The sequence below is a fragment of the Aotus nancymaae genome, unplaced genomic scaffold, assembly GCF_030222135.1.
Source record: "Aotus nancymaae isolate 86718 unplaced genomic scaffold, 86718_ANA_hifiasm-v0.15.2.pri h1tg000058l, whole genome shotgun sequence".
Lineage (NCBI taxonomy): Eukaryota > Metazoa > Chordata > Mammalia > Primates > Aotidae > Aotus > Aotus nancymaae.
The window spans coordinates 16,032,698-16,049,635 of record NW_026988472.1 but is presented as its reverse complement, the minus strand read 5'-3'; positions in this window follow the sequence as shown (position 1 = coordinate 16,049,635).

The window sequence follows — 16,938 nt, the reverse complement described above, 5'->3', positions numbered from 1 at the left end:
TCTCCATTCATTCCATTCTCCATTCCATTCTATTCCGTTCTCCATTCCATTAAATTCTCCATTCCATTTCATTCCATTCCATTCTCCATTCCAGTCCATTCCATTCTCCATTAAATACTATTCTCCACTCCATTCCATTCGATTCTACATTCCATTCCATTCTATTCTAAATTCCATTCCATTCTCTACTCCATTCCATTCCTTTCCATTCTCCGTTTCATTCCATTCCTTTCCATTCTCCATTCCATTCCATTCGATTCTTCATTCCATTCCATTCTCCTTTCAGTTCCATTCTAATTCCTTGCCATTCTCCATTCCATATCATTCTATTCTTCATATAATTCCATTGCATTCCTTTCTCCATTCCACGCCAGTCCTTTCTGCATTCCATTCCATTCCTTTCCATTCTCCATTCCATTCCATCCCATTCGTTTCTGCATTCCGTTCCATTCTCTGTTTATTTCCATTCCATTCTGTTTCCAATCCATTCTCCACTCAATTCTCCATTCCATTCTCTATTCAATTCCATTCCATTCTTCATTTCATTTCATTCCATTCCCTTCTGCATTCCATTCCATTCTACATACCACTCTGCTTTCCATTCCATTTTACATTCCATTCTCCATTCCATTCTATTTTCCATTCTCTTCCTTTCCATTGTCTTCTACAATCCATTCCATTCCATTCCTTTCTCCATTCTATTCCATGCCATTCTCCATTCCATTCTCTATTGCATTCCATCCTCCATCCCATTTTATTCAATTCTCCATTCCATTCCATTCTATTCCATTCCATTCTATTGTCCTCTCCATCCCATTCTCCATTCCATTCCATTCCATTCTCCATTCCCTTCCATTCTCCATTCCATTTCATTCAATTCTACAATCCATTCCATTCTCCATTCCATTGCATTCTGCATTGCATTCCATTGCATTCCATTTTGCATTCCATTCCATTCCACTCTCCATTCCTTTCCATTCCTTTTCATTCTCCATTCCATTCCATTCCATTCTCCATTCCTTTCCATTGCATTCCATTCTCCGTTCCATTCCATTCCACTCCATTCCATTCCTTTCCATTTTCCATTTAATTCCATTCCATTCCATTCCATTCTATTCAACTTTCCATTCCATTCCATTGTCCATTCCTTTCCATTCTCCATTCCATTCCTTTCTCCATTCCATTCCATTCCATTCTCTATTTCGTTCCATTCCATTCCATCTCATTCCATTCTTCATTCCACTTCATTCTCTAATCCTTTCCATTCCATTCTCCTTTCCCTTCCATTCCCCATTCAATTCCATTCCATTCTCCATTCCATTCCTTTCTCCATTCCATTCCATTCCATTCTCTCTTTTGTTCCATTCCATTCCATCCCATTCCATTCTCCATTCCACTTCATTCTCTAATCCTTTCCATTCCTTTCTCCAATCCATTCCTTTCCCCATTCAATTCCATTCCATTCCCTTTCGTTCCATTCTCCATTTCTTTCCATTCCATTCCATTCTCCATTCTATTCCATTCTACAATTCATTCCATTCCATTCTCCATTGCATTCCATTCCATTCTATTCCATTCTCCATTTCATTATCCATTTCATTTCAGTCTCCGTTCCATTCTCCATTCAATTTCATTCCATTCCATTCTCAATTCCATTCTCCATTCCAATCCATTCGATTCTTCATTCCATTCCATTGGATTCTCCATTACAGTCTACATTCCATTCTTCATTCCATTCCATTCTACATTGCATTCCATTCCATTCTATTCCATTCTCCATTTCATTATCCTTTTCATTTCATTCTCCGTTCCATTCTCCATTCAATTTCATTCCATTCCATTCTCAATTCCATTCTCCATTCCAATCCATTTGATTCTTCATTCCATTCCATTGGATTCTCCATTACAGTCTGCATTCCATTCTCCATTCCATTCCATTCTACATTGCATTCTCCAGTCCATTCCATTTCCCATTCCATTCTCCATTCCATTCAATTGCATTCCATTCTCCATTCCATTCCGTTATCCTTTCCTTTCCATTCCATTCCTTTCTCTATTGCCTTCCATTCCATTTTCTATTCCATTCTATTCTCCATTCCATTCCATTCCATTCTCCATTCTGTTCCATTCTATTCTCCTTTCAATTCCATTCAATTCCATGCCATTCTCCATTCCATAACATTCCATTCTCCAATCCGTTCCCTTCCCTTCCATTTTCCATTCCATTCTAACCATTCCATTCTATCCATTCCATTCTTCATTGCATTCCATTACTTTCCATTCTGTATTCCATTCTATTCTTCATTCCGTTCCATTCCATTCTCCATTTCATAACATTGAATTCACTATTCCATTCCATTCTACATTCCATTTCATTTGACATTTCATTCTCTGTTCCATTTCATTCTCCATTCCTTTCCTTTCCATTACATTCTGCAATCTGTTCCCTTCCATTCCATTCTGTATTCCGTCCCAATTAGTTCCATTCTCCATTCCATTCCATTCTTGATTCCATTCCATTCTCCATTGGATTCCATTCCATTCTATTCTCCATTCCGTTCAATTCCATTCTCCTTTCCACTCCGTTCTTTATTCCATTCCGTTCTCCATACCATTCAATTCTTTTCTCCATTACGTTCTATTCCATTCTGTTCACCATTCCATTCCATTCTCCATTTCGTTCCATTCCGTTTTCCATTGTGTTGCATTCTCCATTCCACTATATTCCGTTCTCCATTCTGTTACATTCTGTTCTCCATTTCATTCCATTCCTTTCTCCATTCCATTCCATTTCTTTCCATTCTCCATTCCACTCCGTTATCCATTCCCTTCCATTCCTTTCTCCATTCCTTTCCATTCTCTGTTCATTTCTATTCCATTCCATTCCATTCTCCACTCAATTCTCCAATCCACTCTCTATTCCATTCCATTCCATTATTCATTTCATTCCATTCCATTCCATTCCATTCCATTTTACATACCATTCTCCATTCCATTCCAATTTACATTCCATTCTCCATTCCATTCTTCATTTTGCTCCTTTCCATTGCATTCCACAGTCATTTCCATTCCATTCCATTGTGCCTTCTGTTCCCCTCAATTCCATTCTGAATTCAATTCCATTTTCCATTCGATTCCTATCTATTCTCCTTTCCACAGGTTTCTTCATTCAATGCCGTTCTGTTCTCCCTTCCATTCCATTCTGTTCTCCACTACATTCCGTCCTCCATTCCATTCCATTCTCCACCCAATTCCATTCCATTCCCCATTCTGTTCCATTCCATTCCATTGCATTCTACATTCCATTCCATTCTCCCGTCCATTCCATTCCATTCTCCATTCCATTCCATTCCATTCTCCATTCCTTTCCATTCTCTTCTCCATTCCATTCTGTTCCATTCCATTCTCCATTCTATTCTCCATTCCATTCCATTCTCCATTCCATTCCATTCTATTCCATTCACCATTCCATTCCATTCCATTCTCCATTCTATTCTCCATTCCATTCTCCATTCTATTCCATTCATTTCTCTATTCCATTCTATCCCATTACATTCTCCATTCCATTCCATTCCATTCTCCACTGCATTCCCTTCCAATCTCCATTCCATTCTTCAGTGTATTTTCCTTTCCTTTCCATTCTCTTTCCTTTTCACTACACTCTCCATTCCATTCGATTCCATTCTTCATTCCATTCCATTCTCCATTTTATTCTCTTCCATTCCATTTTGGATTCCATTCCATTTCATTCCATTCTCCATCCCATTCAGTTCCATTTTCCATTCCATTCCATTCCATTCTTCCATTCCATTCTCCATTCTATTCTCCATTCCATTCAATTCCATTCCATTCTCCATTCTATTCCATTCATTTCTCTATTCCATTCTATCCCATTACATTCTCCATTCCATTCCATTCCATTGTCCACTGCATTCCCTTCCAATCTTCATTCCATTCTTCAGTGTATTTTCCTTTCCTTTCCATTGTCTTTCCTTTTCACTCCACTCTCCATTCCATTCGATTCCATTCTTCATTCCAATCCATTCTCCATTTTATTCCGTTCCATTCCATTTTACATTCTATTCCATTTCATTCCATTCTCCATTCCGTTCTGTTCCATTTTCCATTCCATTCCATTCCATTCAATTGTCAATTCCATTCCATTCTGCATTCCGTTCCATTCTCCATTCTCCATTCCATTCCATTCTCCATTTCATTCCATCCCATTCCATTTTTCATTCCGTTCCATTCCATTCCATTCCATTCCAATCCTTTCTCCATTCCATCCCATTCCATTCTCTATTCCACTCCATTTCATTCCGTTCTGCATTCCATTCTCCTTTCCAGTCCATTCCATTCTCCTTTCCTGTCCATTCAATTCTCCATTCCATTCCATTCTTAATTCCATTCCATTCCATTCCTTTCTCCATTCCATTCTATTCTTAATTCCATTACATTCTCTATTCCTTTCCATTCCTTTCGATTCTCCATTCCATTCCATTCCTTTGCATTCTCCATTCCATTCCACTTTATTCTACATTCCATTCCATTCTCATTTCAGATCCGTTCTATTCCGTGTCATTCTCCAATCCATTCTCCATTCCATTTCGTTCCATTCTTCATTTAATTCCATTGCATTCCTTTCTCCTTTCAATGCCAGATTTTTCTCCATTCCATTCCTTTCCATTCTCCATTACATTCCTTTCTCCATTCCATTCTATTCTCCATTCCATTCCATTCCGTTCTCAATTCCATTCCATTCTCTACTCATTTCCATTCCATTCTCCATTCCATTCTCTATTCCATTCCATTCCATTCTCCATTTCATTCCATTCCTTTTCATTCCATTGTTCATTCCATTCTATTCCATTCTCCATTCCATTCCATTTCATTCTCTATTCCATTCCATTCCATACTCCATTCCATTCCATTCTCCATTCTTTTCCATTGCATTCCTTTCTATATTCCATTCCATTCCATTTTATTGCATTCCATTCCATTCATTCTCCATTCCATTTAATTCCGTTGTCCGTTCCCTTCCTTTTCATTCCACTCTGCATTCCATTCCATTTCATTCCATTCTCTATTCCATTCCATTCTGAATTCCATTCCATTTTCCTTTCTATTCCATTTTCCATTCCATTCCATTCCATTCTCCATTCCATTCCATTCCATTCTCTATTCCAGGCCATTCTCCATACTTTTCCATTTTATTCCATTCTCCATTCCATTCCTTTCCATTTTCCATTTCGTTCCATTCCATTCTGCATTCAATTCTTTCCACTTCTTTCTGCATTCCATTCCATTCTATTCTCCATTCCATTCAATTCCATTCTGTATTGCATTCCATTCTCTGTTCCATTCCATTCTCTATTCCATTCCATTCCATTCTCCATTCCATTCCATTCTCCTTTCCAGTCCATTCCATGCTCCATTCCATTCCACTCTTAATTCCATTCCATTCCATTCTCCATTTCATTCTGTTCTTAATTTTATTACATTCTCCCTTCCATTCCATTCCATTCTCCATTCCATTCTATGTTGTTCTCCATTCTCTTCTGTTCCTTTCCATTCTCCATTCTTTTCTCCGTTTCATTCTATTCTCTATTCCATTCCATTCTATTCCATTCTCCATTCCATTCCATTCTCCATTCTATTCTCCATTGCATTCCGTTCCATTCCATACTCCATTCCATTCTATTCCATTCTCCATTGTATTCTCCATTGCATTCCATTCCATTCAATTCTCCATTCTATTCTCCATTCCATTCCATTCCATTCAATTCTCCATTCTATTCTCCATTTCATTCCATTCTCCATTCCTTTCCATTTCATTGTCCATTCCATTCAATTCTCCACTGCATTCCATTCCAATCTCCATTCCATTCTTCAGTTTATTTTACTTTCTGTTCCATTCTCTTTCCTTTCCACTCCACTCTCCATTCCATTTGATTCCATTCTTCATTCTATTCCATTCTCCATTTTATTCCTTTCCATTCCATTTTACATTCCATTCCATTTCATTCCATTCTCCATTCCATTCAGTTCCATTTTCCATTCCGTTCAATTCTTTCAATTGTCTATTCCATTCCATTCTCCATTCCGTTCCACTCTCCATTCTCCATTCCATTCCATTCTCCATTCTATTCCATCCCATTCCATTTCATTTCATTCCATTCCACTCTCCATTCCATTTCATCACATTTCATTCTGAATTCCATTCCATTTCATCACATTTCATTCTGAATTCCATTCCATTCTTTTCCAATCATTTCTCCATTCCATCCCATTTCATTCTCTATTCCACTCAATTTCACTCCGTTCTGCATTCCATTCTCCATTCCATTCTCCTTTCCAGTCCAATCCATTCTCCATTCCATTCCATTATTAATTCCATTCCTTTCCATTCTTCATTCCATTCCATTCTCCATTCCATTCAATTCTAAACTCCTTTACATTCTCTATTCCATTCCATTCCTTTCCATTCTCCATTCCATTCCATTCCTTTGCATTCTTCTTTCCATTCCATTTTATTCTACATTCCATTCCATTCTCATTTCAGCTCCATTCTATTCCTTGCCATTCTCCATTCCATTCTCCTTTCCATTTCGTTCCATTCTTCATTAAATTCCATTGCATTCCTTTCTCTATTCCATGCCAGTTTTTTCTCCATTCCATTCCTTTCCATTTTCTATTCCATTCCATTCTCCTTTCCATTCTATTCTCCATTCCATTCCATTTCTTCCTCCGTTCCCTTCCATTCTCTATTCATTTCCATTCTATTCTCCATTCCATTCCATTCTTAATTTCATTTGATTCTTTTTCATTCCATTGTTCATTCCATTCCATTCCATTCCATTCTCAATTCCATTCCATTTCATTCTCCATTCCATTCCATTCCATCCTCCTTTCCTTTCTATTCTCCAGTCAGTTCCATTCCATTCCATTCTCCATTCTTTTCCATTGCATTCCATTCTATATTGCTTTCCATTCCTTTCTATTGCATTCAGTTCTCCATTCCATTCCATTGTCCATTCCATTCCTTTTTATTCCACTCTGCATTCCATTCCATTCCATTCTGCATTTCATTGCATTCTCCATTTCATTCCATTTCATTCCTTTCTCTATTCCATTCCATTCCATTCTGAATTCCATTCCATTTTCCTTTCTATTCCATTCTCCATTCCATTCTCTGTTCCATTCCATTCTCCATTCCATTCCATTCCCTTTTATTACATTCTCCATTCCATTCCATTCTCCATTCCATTCAATTCCATTCTCTATTCCAGTCCATTCTCCATTCCTGTCTCCATTTTTCATTCCATTTCATTCCTTTCTCCATTCCATTCAATTCTCCATTCCATTCCATTTCATTCTCCATTCCATTCCATACTGCATTCCTTTCCATTCTCCAGTGAGTTCCATTCCATTCCATTCTCCATTCTTTTTCATTGCATTCCATTCCATTGTCCTTTCCATTCCATTCTATTGCATTCCATTCTCCATTCCATTCCATTCCATTGTCCTTTCCATTCCATTCTCCATTCCGTTCCATTCTCCATTCTTCGTTCCATTCCATTTTCCTTTCTATTCCATTTTCCATTCTATTCCATTCTCCATTCCATTCCATTCTCCATTCCATTCCGTTCCCTTTCATTGCATTCTCCTTTCCCTTCCTTTCCATTCTCCATTCCATTCTGTATTCCAGTCCATTCTCCTTTCCTTTCCATTCTCTTCCATTCTCCATTGCATTCCATTCCATTTTCCATTCTGTTCCATTCCATTCTGCATTCCATTCCATCCCATTCCATTCTGCATTCCATTCCACTCTCCATTCCATTCAATTCCATTCTCCTTTGCATTCCATTGTCCATTCCATTCCATTCTCCTTTCCATTCCATTCTATACTCCATTCCATTCCATTCTTAATTCCATTTCATTCCATTCTCCATTCCATTCTCCATTCCATTCTGTTCTAAATTCCTTTACATTCTCCATTCCTTTCTCCATTCCATTCCATTCTCTGTTCATTTCCATTTCATTCTCCATGCAATTCTCCATTCCATTCTCTATTCCATTCCATTCCATTCTTCATTCCATTCCATTCCATTCCATTACATTCCAATCTATTCCATTCTCCATACTATTCCATTCTACATACCATTCTCCATTCCATTCTATTTTATATTCCCTTTTCTTTTCCATTCTATTCTGCATTCCGTTTCCTTCCCTAGTATTCTACAATCCATTTTATTCCATTCCATTCTTCATTCTGTTCCACTCAATTCCATTTTACATTCCATTCCATTCTCCATTCCTTTCCATTCCATTCTCCATTCCATTAACTTCCATTCTCCATTCAATTCTGTTTCATTTTCCCTTTCGTTCCATTTCATTGTCCATTCCATTCCATTCTCCATTCCGTTCCATTCCATTCTCCATTCCATTCCATTCTCCATTCGTTTTGATCCCATTCTCCAATCCATTACATTCCCTTAAATTCTCCATTCCATTCCATTCATTCCATTCTCCATTCCATTGCTTTCTATTCCATTCTCCATTGCATTGCATTCCATTCATTTTCATTCTGCATTCTATTCTATTCTTCATTCCGCTCCATTCCATTCTCCATTTCATAATATTCCATTCTCCATTCCATTCGATTCAACATTCCATTGCATTCTACATTGCATTCTCTGTTCCATTTCATTCTCCAGTCGTTTCCTTTCCATTACATTCTACAATCTGTTCCGATTAATTCCATTCTCCATTCCATTCCATTCTCCATTGGATTCCATTCCATTCCATTCTCCATTCCATTCAATTCCATTCTCCTTTCCACTCTGTTCTTTATTCCACTCCGTTCTCCATACTATTCCATTCTGTTCTCCATTCCATTCCATTACATTCTGTTCACCATTCCATTGCATTCTCCCTTTCTTTCCCTTCTGTTTTCCATTCTGTTGCATTCTCCATTCCACTATATTCCGTTCTCCATTCTGTTACATTCCATTATCCATTCCATTCCATTCCTTTTTTCCATTCCATTCCATTTCTTTCCATTCTCCATTCCACTCCATTCTCCATTCCCTTCCATTACTTTCTCCATTCCATTCCATTCTCTGTTCATTTCCATTCCATTCCATTCCATTCTCCACTCAATACTCCAATTCATTCTCTATTACATTCCGTCCCATTATTCATTCCATTCCATTCCATTCCATTCCATTCCATTCCATTCCATTCCATTCCATTCTTCATTCCATTCCATTCTGCATAACATTCTATATTCCATTCCATTACATTCCATTCTCCATTCCATTCTCCATTTTGCTCCTTTCCATTGCATTCCACTGTCATTTCCATTCCATTCCATTCTGCATTCTGTTCACCTCAATTCCATTCTGCATTCGATTCCAATCTATTCTCCTTTCCACACCTTTCTTCATTCAATTCTGTTCTGTTCTCTATTCCATTCCATTCTGTTCTCCATTGCATTCCGTCCTCCATTCCATTCCGTTCTCCACCCAATTTCATTCCATTCTCCATTCCGTTCCATTCCATTCCATTGCATTCTACATTCCATTCCATTCTCCCTTCTGTTCCGTTCCATTCTCCATTCCATTCCATTCTTTTCTCCATTCCATTGTGTTCTATTCCATTCTCCATTCTATTCTCCATTCCATACCATTCTCCATTCCATTCCATTCAATTCTGTTCCCCATTCAATTCCATTCCGCATTCTATTCTCCATTCCATTCTCCATTCCATTCCATTCCATTCTCCATTCAATTCCATTCCATTCTTCATTCCATTCTATTCCACTACATTCTCCATTCCATTCTATTCCATTCCATTCTCCACTTCATTCCATTCCAATCTCCATTCCATCCTTCAGTGTATTTTCCTTTCCGTTCCTTTCTGTTTCCTTTCCATTCCACTCTTCATTCCATTCGATTCCATTCTTCATTCCATTCCATTCTCCATTTGATTCTGTTTCCCTTCCATTTTACATTCCATTCCATTTCATTCCATTCTCCATTCCGTTCAGTTCCGTTTTCCTTTCCATTCCATTGTCTATTCCATTCCGTTCTCCATTCCATTCAGTTCTCCATTCTCAGTTACATTCCATTCTCCATTTCTTTCCATCCCATTCCATTTTCCATTCCGTTTTGTTCCATTCTATTCCACTCTCAATTCCGTTCCTTCACATTCCATTCTGAATTCCATTCCATTCCATTCCAGTCCTTTCTCTATTCCATCCCATTCCATTCTCTATTCCACTCCATTACATTCTGTTCTTCATTCTCTTCTCCTTTCCATTCTCCTTTTCAGTCCATTCCATTCTCCATTCCATTCCATTCTTAATTCCATTCCATTGCATTCTCCATTCTATTCCATTCTCCATTCCATTCTATTCTAAATTCCATTACATTCTTTTTTTCATTCCATTCCTTTCCATTCTCCATTCCATTCCATTCCTTTGCATCCTCCATTCCATTCCATTCTCATTTCAGCTCCATTCTATTCCATGCCATTCTCCAGGCCATTCTCCATTCCATTTCGTTTCCTTCTTCATTTAATTCCATTGCATTCCTTTCTCCATTCCATGCCAGTTTTTTCTCCATTCTCTTCTGTTCCCTTCCATTCTCCATTCCATTCTCCATTCCATTCCGTACCTTTCGCCTTTCCTTTCTATTCTCTATTCATTTCCATTCCATACTTCATTCCATTCTCTATTCCATTCCATTCCATTCTTCATTTCATTCCATTCCTTTTCATTCCATTGTTCATTCCATTGTTCATTCCATTCCATTCCATTCTCCATTTCATTCCATTCTCCATTTCATTCGATTTCATTCTCCATTCCAGTCCATTCTGCATTCCATTCCATTCGATTTCATTCTCCATTCCATTCCATACTCCATTCCCTTCCATTCTCCAGTCACTTCCATTCCATTCCATTGTCCATTCTTTTCCATTGCATTCCATCCTATATTCCATTCCTTTCCATTCTATTGCATTCCATTCCATTCTCCATTTCATTCCTGTCTCCATTTCATTCCATTTTATTCCATTCTCTATTCCATTACATTCTGAATTCCAATCCATTTTCCTTTCTATTCCATTCTCCATTCCATTCCATTCACTTTCATTCCATTCTTCATTCCATTCCGTTCTCTATTCCAGTCTATTCTCCATTCCTTTCCATTCTATTCCATTCTCCATTCCATTCCATTCCATTTTCCATTCCGTTCCATTCCATTCTGTATTCCATTCTGTATTTCATTCCATTCCATTCTCCATTCCATTCCATTTCATTCTCCATTGCATTCCATTCTCTATTCCATTGCATTCCATTCCGTTCTGCATTCCATTCTCCATTCCATTCCGTTCTCCTTTCCAGTCCATTCCATACTCCATTCCATTCCATTCTCCATTTCATTCTATTCTAATTTCGATTACATTCTCTTTTCCATTCCATTCCATTCATTTCTCCATTCCATTCTGTTCCATTCCCTTCTCGATTCTATTCTCCATTCCATTCCATTCCATTCTCCATTCAATTCTATTCTATTCCGTTCCATTCCATTCCATTCTCCATTGTATTCTGCATTGCATTCCATTCCATTCCATTCTCCATTCCATTCTCTATACCATTCTATTCCATTACATTCTCCATTCCATTCCATTCTCCACTGCATTTCATTCCAATCTCCATTCCATTCATTAGTGTGTTTTTCTTTCCGTTCCATTCTCTTTCGTTTCCATTCCACTCTCCATTCCATTCGATTCCTTTCTTCATTCCATTCCATTCTCCATTTTACATTCCATTCCATTTCATTCCATTCTCCATTCCATAGTCCGTTCCATTCCTTTTCATTCCACTCTGCATTCCATTCCATTCCATTCTCCATTTCATTCCATTCCATTCCATTCTCTATTTTATTCCATTCCATTCCATTCTGAATTCCATTCCATTTTCCATTCTGTTCCGTTCAATTCCATTCCATTCCACTCTCCATTCCATTCAATCACATTCCATTCTGAATTCCATTCTGTTCCATTCCATTCCTTTCTCCATTCCATCCCATTCCATTCTCTATTCTACTCCATTTCATTCCGTTCTGCATTCCAGTCTCCATTCCATTCTCCTTTTCAGTCTACTGCATTCTCCATTCCATTCCATTCCATTGTCCATTCCATTCCTTTTAATTCCACTCTGCATTCAATTCCATTCCATTCCATTCTCCATTTCAATCCATTCCATTCCATTATCTATTCCATTCCATTCCATTCCGAATTCCATTCCATTTTCCTTTCTATTCCATTCTCCATTCCATTCTCCATTCTGTTCCATTCTCCATTCCATTCCATTTCCTTTAATACCATTCTCCATTCCTTTCCAATCCATTCTATTCCATTGTCCATTCCATTCCATTCCATTCTCTATTCCAGTCCATTCTCCATTCCTTTCCGTTCTATTCCATACTCCATTCCATTCCATTCCATTTTCCATTCCATTCCATTCTGCATTCCATTCCATCCCATTCCAATCTGCATTACATTCCATTCCATTCTCCATTCCATTCAATTTCATTCTCCATTGCATTCCATTCTCCATTCCATTCTCTATTCCATTCCATTCCATTCCGTTCTGAATTTCATTCTCCATTCCATTCCATTCTCTTTTTCAGTCCATTCCATGCTCCATTCCATTCCATTCTTAATTCGATTCCATTCCATTCTCCATTCCATTCTATTCAAAATTCCATTACATTCTCCCTTCCATTCCATTCCATTCTCCATTCCATTCCATTCTTTTCTCCATTCCATTCTGTTCCATTCCATTCTCCATTCTATTCTCCATTCTATTCCATTCCATTCCATTCTATGCCATTCTCCATTCCATTCCATTCTCCATTCTATTCTACATTGCATTCAATTCCTTTCCATTCTCCATTCAATTCCATTTCATTCTCTATTCCATTCTATTCCTTTACATTCTCCATTCCATTCCATTCTTCAATGCATTCCCTTCCAATTTCCATTCCATTCTTCAGTGTATTTTCCTTTCCATTCCATTCTCTTTCCTTTCCACTCCACTCTCCATTCCATTCAATTCCATTTTTCATTCCATTCTATTCTCCATTTTATTCCTTTCCATTTCACTTTACATTCCATTCCATTTGATTCCATTCTCCATTCCGTTCAGTTCCATTTTCCATTCCATTCCATTCCATTTTCTATTGCATTCCATTCTCCATTTCGTTCCGTTCTCCATTCTGCATTCCATTCCATTCTCCATTACATTCTCCATTCTGTTCCGTTCCATTGCATTCCATTCCACTCCCCATTCCTTTCTATCACATTCCATTATGAATTCCATTCCATTCCGTTCCAATCCTTTCTCCATTCCATCCCATTTCGTTCGCTATTCCACTCCATTACATTCCGTTCTGCATTCCATTCTCCATTCCATTCTCCTTTCCCATCTATTGCATTCTCCATTTCATTACATTGTTAATTCCATTCAATTCCATTCTCCATTCCATTCCATTCCATTGTCTGTTCCATTCTTTTTTATTCCACTCTGCATTCCTTTCCATTCCATTCTCCATTTCCTTCCATTCATTTCATTCCATTCCATTCCATTCTCTTTTCCATTCCATTCTGAATTCGATTCCATTTTCCTTTCTATTCCATTCTCCATTCCATTCTCCATTCCATTCCATTCTCCATTCCGTTCCATTCACTTTCATTCCATTCTCCATTCCATTCCATTCCATTCCGTTCTCTATTCCAGTCAGTTCTCCATTCCTTTCCATTCTATTCCATTCCATTCCATTTTCCATTGCATTCCATTCCATTCCATTCCATTCTGCATTCCATTCCATCCCATTCCATTCTTCATTCCATTCCATCCCATTCCATTCTGCATTCCATTCCATTCCATTCTCCATTCCATTCCATTCCATTTTCCATTGCATTCCATTCTCCATTTCATTCCATTCTCTATTCCATTCCATTCCGTTCTGCATTCCATTCTCCATTCCATTCCATTCTCCATTTTATTCTATTCAAAATTCCATTACCTTCCCCCTTCCATTCCATTCCATTCTCCATTCCATTCCATTAATTTCTCCATTCCATTCTGTTCCATTCCATTCTCCATTCTATTCTCCATTCCATTCCATTCTGCATACCATTCCATTCTATGCCATTCTCCATTCCATTCCATTCTCCATTCTATTCTCCATTGCATTCAATTCCTTTCTCTTCTCCATTCAATTCCATTCCGTTCTCTATTCCATTGTATTCCATTACATTCTCCATTCCATTCCATTCTCTAATGCATTCCATTCCAATCTCCATTCCATTCTTTAGTGTATTTTCCTTTCCGTTCCATTCTCTTTCCTTTCCACTCCACTCTGCAATCCATTCGATTCCATTCTTCATTCCATTCCATTCTCCATTTTATTCCATTCCATTCCATTTTACATTCCATTCCATTCTCCTTTCTATTCATTTCCATTTTCCATTCCATTCCATTCAATTTTCTATTCCATTCCATTCTCCATTCCATTCCATTCTCCATTCTCCATTCCATTCCATTCTCCATTCCATTCCATCCCATTCCATTTTCCATTTCGTTCCATTCTATTGAATTCCATTCCACTCCCCATTCCATTCCATCACATTCCATTCTGAATTCCATTCCATTCCGTTCCAATCCTTTCTCCATTCCATCCCATTACATTCTCTATTCCACTCCAATTCATTCCGTGCTGCATTCCATTCTCCATTCCATTCTCCATTCCATTCTCCTTTCCAGTCCATTCCATTCTCCATTCCATTCCATTCTTAATTCCATTCCATTCTATTCTCCATTCCATTCCATTCTCCATTCCATTCCTTTTTATTCCACTCTGCATTCCTTTCCATTCCATTCCATTCTCCATTTCATTCTATTCTCCATTCCATTTTCCATTCTATTCCATTCTCCATTCCATTCCATTCCATTCACTTTCATTCCATTCTCCATTCCTTTCCATTCTGTTCTCCATTTCATTCCTTTCCATCCCGTTCTCTATTCCAGTCCATTCTCCATTCCATTCCATTTTCCATTCCGTTTCATTCCATTCCATTCTATCCCATTCCTTTCTGCATTCCTTTGCATTCCATTATCCATTCTATTCAATTCCATTCTCCATTGCATTCAATTCTCCATTCCATTCTCCATTCCATTCCATTCTCTCTTCCATTCCATTCCATTCCATTCTGCATTCCATTCTCCATTCCATTCCATTCTCCTTTCCAGTCCATTCCATGCTCCATTACATTCCATTCTTAATTCCATTCCATTCAATTCTCCATTCCATTCCATTCTCCATTCCATTCTGTTCTGAATTTCATTACCTTCTCTCTTCAATTCCATTCCAGTCTCCATTTCATTCCATTCTATTATCCATTCCATTCTGTTCCATTCCATTCTCCATTCTATTCTCCATTCCATTCTGTTCCATTCTATTATCCATTCCATTCCATTCTATTCGATTCTCCATTGCATTCTATTGCATTCCATTCTATTCTCCATTCTGTTCTCCATTCCATTCCATTCCATTCTCCATTCCATTCCATTCTCTATTCCATTCTATTCCATTGTATTCTCCATTCCATTCCGTTGTCCACTGCATTCCATTCCAAACTCCATTCCATTCTTCAGTGTATTTTCCTTTCCGTTCCATTCTCTTTCTTTTCCACTCCACTCTCCATTCCATTCGATTCCATCTTCATTCCATTCCATTCTCCATTTTATTCCGTTCCATTGCATTTTCCATTCCATTCCATTTCATTCCATTCTCCATTCCATTCAGTTCCATTTTCCATTCCATTCAATTGTCTATTCCATTCGATTCTCCATTCCGTTCTGTTCTGCATTCTCCATTCCATTCCATTCCATCCCATTCCATTTTTAATTCCATTCCATTGAATTCCACTTTCCTTTCCATTCCACTCTCCATTCCATTCCATGACATTCCTTTTTGAATTCCATTCCATTCCATTCCAAGCCTTTCTCCATTCCATCCCATTCCATTCTCTATTCCACTCCATTTCATTCCGTTCTGCATTCCGTTCCCCATTCCATTCTCCTTTCCAGTCCATTCCATTCTCCATTCCATTCTTAATTCCATTCAATTCCATTCTCCATTCCATTGCATTCTCCATTCCATTCTATTCTCTGTTCTATTCTATTCTAAATTCCATTACTTTCTCTATTCCATTCAATTCCTTTCCATTCTCCATTCCATTCCATTCCTTTGCATTCTCCATTCCATTGCATTTTATTCTACATTCCATTCCATTCTCATTTCGGCTCCTTTCTATTCCGTGCAATTCTCCATTCCATTCTCCATTCCGTTTTGTTCCATTTTTCATTTAATTCCATTGCATTCCTTTCTCCATTCCATGCCAGTTTTTTCTCCATTCCATTCCATTCCTTTCCATTCTCCATTCCATTCCATTCTGCATTCCATTCTATTCTTCATTCCATTCCATTCCTTTCTCCATTCCATTCCATTCTCTATTCATTTCCATTCTATTCTGCATTCCGTTCTCTATTCCATTCTTCATTTCATTCCATTTCTTTTCATTACATTCTTCATTGCATTCCTTTCCATTCCATACTCCATTCCTTTCCATTCTCCAGTCAGTTCCATTCCATTCCAATCTCCATTGTTTTCCACTGCATTCCATTCTATATTGCATTCCATTCCATTCTATTGCTTTCCATTCCATTCCATTCTCCATTCCATTGTCCGTTCCATTCCTTTTCATTCCACTCTGCATTCCATTCCATTCCATTCCATTTTCCATTTCATTCCATTCTCCTTTTCATTCCATTCCATTCCATTTCTTTCTGAATTCCATTCCATT